Source organism: Stegodyphus dumicola, chromosome X2, assembly GCF_044657685.1.
Source record: "Stegodyphus dumicola isolate Sdum_Otavi_A_Nest chromosome X2, ASM4465768v1".
In the NCBI taxonomy this organism is placed as follows: domain Eukaryota; kingdom Metazoa; phylum Arthropoda; class Arachnida; order Araneae; family Eresidae; genus Stegodyphus; species Stegodyphus dumicola.
This window is the reverse complement of record NC_140781.1, coordinates 22828612-22834789: the sequence shown is the minus strand read 5'-3', so window position 1 is coordinate 22834789 and position 6178 is coordinate 22828612. Positions and strand designations below refer to the sequence as shown.

At 39.4% G+C, this 6178-nt stretch overlaps 1 pseudogene; it reads right to left on the bottom strand.

The window, feature by feature from the left end:
* Positions 1–554: 554 nt before the first annotated feature.
* Positions 555–1352, bottom strand: LOC146992699 (uncharacterized; annotated as a pseudogene).
* Between the last annotated feature and the right edge of the window lie 4826 nt (positions 1353–6178).

The window sequence follows — 6178 nt, the reverse complement described above, 5'->3', positions numbered from 1 at the left end:
ATTCTGGAGATAATCTTCTAGGTTTGGAGAAAATAGGAGGTCCTTTAGTTTCAATGTGATGGAAAATCGTTGACATTGGTGGCCTCTCAAAAGTTTGCGAAGGATTCGTCAAGCTAGGGTAATCGGCAAGAGTTTTGTCAAATTTTGAGTTACCCATCAAAATATGAATGCTAGTACTGAGCAGGTTCACATTAGGAAGTCTACCGCAAGAATATAGTTTTGTTTGTCCATCAATTAAACGGTTGTTTTTAACGTCTATGAGTAAGTTGAACTTTGTGAGAAAGTCAACACCTATGATGGGTTGATTGACGTCTGCCAGGATAAAAGGCCAAGTAAATGAGCGACGTAAATTTAAATTGATGGTCAAAAGTTTGGTGCCATACGTTGCAATTTTAGTGCCGTTAGCGGCAAAGAGTTCCAATGCAGCTGGTATTTTGGTATGACAGATAAATCGGCTCCGGTGTCAATTAAAAAAGTCAGCTTTGAGGATGAATCGGCCAAAAGAATTCGATTGATGTGGCGGTCGCAACGTTGACCGGCAAACGATCGCCGATCTAGTTTTCCGACTGCCGGAAATTGCACGGAGAAACACATTTTCGTGCCTTGGAACCAAAATTAGTATGGTAGAAACAGATGTTGTTGCACGGTTCTTTATACTGTCGATAGAGTCCACTAGATCTATTGCGCCTACTGTTGCGTTTGGAATAGTCTCTTCGTTCACAGGAACGCTCACGGCTGTTTTTGAGGGCTAGCGAAAGTTCATTTACCTGCTTTGTCAGCTCTGCAACTTGCTGTTCAATGGGAGAGGTAGATGCCGTAGCAGCACTATTTATCTGCGGGAGAGTTGTGAGATCTGTGATTTTATCAGCTACAACTGCTAGTTTTGGAAGATCATCACTTAAGGCAGCAAGAATACTTTGTGTATTTTGCGGGAGACGAGATATCCATAGGGATTTCAACAAAGGTTCTCCAACGGTCTCTCCAGCGAGGTTTCGCATACGGCAAAGTAATTGTGATGGGCGTTGATCGCCAAGTTCTAGCCCTTGAAAAAGTGTACGTATCTTTGACTCCTCACTTTCAGAATGCAATTAAATTAAGCGTGTTTTTAGTGTATCATACTTGCCAGTCACAGGTGTGTGTAAAACGATATCTTAAACGCTATTGAGAATATCAGATCCGATTGCAGATATCACATGATTGAATTTCGTGGAGTCAACAGTGATTCCGGCGATATCAAACTGGGCCTCTAGTTGTGCAAACCACAAAGTAGGGTTGACCTTCCAAAATGGGGGAGGTTTGACGGAAACACGTGAAATATTAAGATCGTCTGCGATGGGTTGTGGGGGAGCCATGATTCACAAAAACAAATATATATTGCCAATATGACACAAATAAATACACAATAATCAGTCACTAATAAGTTCACATACGACACTAGTGCAAAATAAATAATGTAAACATTAACGTGAAAGAAACGCTTTTGCAGGTAAGCTATGAGAATATAAGCATAAGTAATACTAAGAATTTGCGGGGCTTAGCTCCGAATTATACGAGAAATATTTGCTCAGTCAGCAGCAGGTTCAGCACAACACAATTCACTTATAGAAAAAATATTCCGAAAAAACTTATTTTATGATATGTAACCACGTTGTACGATTTATATGGAGATCACTTCAAAGCACTTTGACGATTTGCATGAGACACATGATAATTCACAAGCACGTTGTTAAGCAGGCACAACTGTTTTTCACACTATATTGCTGATGACATGAAAATAATGATGGATTACGCTAGTAGTTTGCATGAACAGAAATAATTTTCACTTCATAGCACATTATAATCACAGAACTTGAGGATGCAAGCAGGTTACAGGAAGCACGTGTTCACTAACTTGACGAGTCACCATTTATGGTTGTTGTGATGGATGCCATTTCTGACTGCACGATGAATGTTAACAAAATCTGACTCGGTAATATTAACATTTATATTTAATTCTAGGATGATATATATTTTAACATATATTCATTTATACACAATCACATTGCATGTAGTTACAAGATGAGCATTTTTACAGTTCGCAAGTCCGCATGAGTAAAAATCAAGAAAGTCATATTACAGCTACGGTAACATCACGGAGGGAAAGAAAGGTGAGTGCGTGCTTCACCGTCGGCAGCCAGGAACCGAGTAATCAGTTCGAATTTTCCTCCAGAGAGGAAGAGGGAGAAAGCTGGTAGCGCCCTCTCTCGGGCAGCGGACAAATAATAATAATAATAAAGAGTTCTCCACAATGTCATTCCCTTCAATGTACAATAAACAGTGCTTACCTAAAAATGTAGCACGGGGGATGTGTTCGGTGTGAACTAAAAAAATTTTCGCGAAAATCTTTACAACAAACAAACGCTATGCAGACAACAAATTCTTTCGTCAGTCTCTCTTGATAACACTAGATAAGGTAGAATGTGACTCCATTCACCACAGAATATAATTCAATGATTTCGAAGTACCACATCAGTAAAAACTGTTAATATTTTTAATAAAAAAGAAATAACTAAAATTGCAAGCTATTAGCATAAAAGAATGATTTATTTAGAAAGGTTTACTGAAACACCTAGCAGTTAATCGGGGGAGGGAGATCAGCGCTCAAAAATACCTCCCATTAAAGAAGAATTACGTGAGCAAGGTCAGGGTGGGAAGACTGAGAATTTCTTGTCGTCACATTAAACGTTTGCTGCGACGTGTATGTGACATCCATACGACATTCGCATCCACATCACAATGCGATATTTCTGCGACGTTGTACCTTGGTCACAAATTTAATGTGAAGAAAATGCAACATTAAGAGGTCACTGCAACGTCATAGCAACTAAGTATGCTGGATGGGCAGGGAATTTTACTTTCGCCTCAAATGTTCAATATATTTGTAAATGCTATTTCTAAATCACCTAATGTCGATATAGTCGTCGATATGCAGACGACACAGCCATCATTTCTCAAAATTCCAACACCACTACGGTAATCTCTGCACTGCAGAATTATCTTTCAAGACTAGAACTCTGGCTCGGACCGTGGAAGATAAAAATTAATGTCACAAAATGTGCCGCCACTTTATCCGAAGAACTCACCCCAATTTACCTAACTTGCAATTCTTGGGAGAACCAATTCCCTGGGTTCCTACTTATAAGTATCTAGGAGTGATACTTGGTTCAAAACTTGGCAACCTCACATTCGAAAAACAATTTCCAATGCGAAGGTTGTCAAATCCCATTTACTGCCTTTTTTTTGCTAGAAAAAGCGACCTGTCCACGAAAAACAAGATCTTGCTCTATAAATCAATGAGAAGGCCTATTCTGACTTATGCAAGTCCCATGTGGGGAGCAGCAGTAATTACTGATAGGAAACATATCCAAATTTTTCAAAATATAATGCTTCGGCAAATCTACAAAGCTCCTTGGTTTGTTACGAACGAGGACATTCATAATGCAGCCAAAATTCTCTTAAATCCCTTTATACAGCGACTTTCGGTTAACTTTTTCAAAAGGATTCCTTCGATTGTTAACCCCAGTTTCCATTCATTGCCTATTTATCATCCAGGAATTGTGTCATCTAGAAAAAGACCCAGAGCCACTCTGGAAAGCGCATATAATGCGTTACCATTTCCTAAGCGGCGTTGCTATGGAGACGTGCGCCTCGAAGCTATCACTCATTTCGTTCACAATGCCCTCTCTCCGGCCGAAGAGAATTCGCTGTTCCTTTAGTTTTGCTCAGGGTCACTCTCTTTGTCTTGTAATCGGACAATTATTATTTCTTTCAACCGTAAGCGGTTGTAACTTAAGAGTAAGCACCTCTTTCTTCCCTGTGGATGTCTTGAACATAGGAAATGTTAAACATTGCTCTTACTCCAATAAGATTAATATTTATTTACATTTTTTAGATATAGAATCACACAGACAAAAAATCAGTCATCGTTCTTTTTCTTCTCTCTTGCTTTATGTTGCCATTCTGGCGAAAATAAAAGTGCATTCGAGAAGTTTCACAGATGGCGCTTCATTAACGCGAATGATGTCGCCACACACCCCCTTCCCAGTGATAGCGTTATACCTCGTAATCTTTCAGGTATGCAGGAAATCTTACCCTTCGTCCAGCTTTTGTGTTTCTAGGATGAATATCTTGGGAAGAATCATTGTCTCCAGGAAGTGGAGGTGAGATTTTGGAGTTATCAGCTTCATGTGTCGGGTTCAGTCTATCTATCGATATCCTTTTAATTTTACCTGAAACTTCCACATCGAAAAATTTCTCAAAACGTTTTTTAACTACATATGGTCCGAGATAGGGTGGTTGAAGAGAAGATGAAATTATGTTATCATAGATGAATACGTGTGAACAATTTGCTAAGTCCTTGAGCACGAAAATTGGTTTTTTGTCATGGTTAGTTGTTGGTGTTGGTTTTAGGTTTTGGATGTGACTCTGCAATTTTTGTATAAAATCTGAATGCGTAACAGTGGGGACATAACTGAAAAATTCTAGAGGCAAACAGATTGGTGAACCATACACAAGTTCAGCAGAAGAACAATGCAAATCCTCCTTAATGGCGGATCGAATGCCAAGAAGAATCAAAGGTAGCACATCAGTCGAAGAATTTGACTTTTGCAGGTAGGATTTTAGGCTGTTTTTCAAGGTTCGATGTTGCCGTTCTATTAAACCATTAGATTGTGGATGATAAGCCGTGGTGCTGTTAGCCTTGAAGGCCTAGGTATTTGCTCAGGGATCTGAAGAGTTGGCTGTCAAATTGTCGACCTTGCTCAGATGTTATCTTCTCTGGAATTCCAAATCTCGAAATCCATGTCGCGATGAGCGCATTTTCGACGGACTCTGCAGTTTGGTTATCCAAAGGTACAGCTTCGATCCACCGAGTGAATCTATCGATGATGGTAAGCAGGTACCTAAAACCTTTGCAAGATGGTAAAGGGCCAACGATATCGATATTAAGGTGCGTGAAACGTTGATTGGGAACTTTGAATTCAGCAGCTGGAGCATGGGTATGTTTGTGAATTTTGGCTCGTTGGCATTGCAAACATGCTCTAGACCACTGCTGACACTCTTTGTTTATGCCAGGCCAAATGAATCTTTTTGTCACCAGTTTAGTTGTTGCACGAATCCCAGGATGGGATAAGTTAAGTATAGAAAGAAATATTTGTTTGCGAAATTTTTTAGGAATGTATGGCCTGTTAAAATTAGTGGAGGTATTACAGTAAATTTTCTTATTGCTATCCGGAATAGGAATTAGTACTATTTTGAAACTGGAATTTGATTTGAGAAGCCTGAGGTCTTCATCCTCCTGGCAATCTGCTATAACTGTATAATCAATTGGAGCTGGGATAGCGATGGTGTCGATTCTCGATAGCGTGTCAGCTACAATGTTTTTTTTCCAGAAATGTAGCGCATGTCTGTAGTGAATTCAGCAATGTAGTTCAACTGTCGTACTTGTCTTGGAGAGGCTTTATCTAAATTCTGGTGGAAGGCGTAAGTGATAGGTTTATGATCAGTGAAGATAGTAAATGATCGTCCTTCCAGAATGTGTTTAAAACGCTTCACCGCTAGGTAGATTGCAAGTAGTTTCGATCGTATGCGCTGTAATTTCTCTGTGTTGGTGATAGGGATCGGGAGAAAAAACTTAGCGGTTGTTTTTTCATTATTAGATAGTTGATGAATCACAGCACCCACGGCAGAATCAGATGCATCTGTAGTTAGGGTGATCTGCGCCGTTTGATTGGGGTGAACTAACATTACAGAGTTGCACAGTGCGTTTTTGATATCAATGAAAGCCTTCTGCGCATCTTCGGTCCAAATTCGAGGTTTTTTGCTGTTTTTCTTTACTCCTTTAAGCAAGATTGTCAGAGGTTATTGTAGTTTGGCGCAGTTGGGAATGAAACGATGGTAAAAGTTTACCATGCCCAAAAATCTGCGCAAGCTTGTGAAGGATTCTGGCTTAGGATATTCTTTAATTGTATCGACTTTGGATGGAAGTGGCTTGATTCCTTCCGTTGATATTTCATATCCTAAAAATTCAACTTTACTCAAGCCAAATTTGAATTTTACAATGTTTATACACAGTCCATAGTTATTGAGTCTTTGGAAGATTAATTCAAGGTGTTTTTTGTGTGTTTCAGCATCTGGAGAG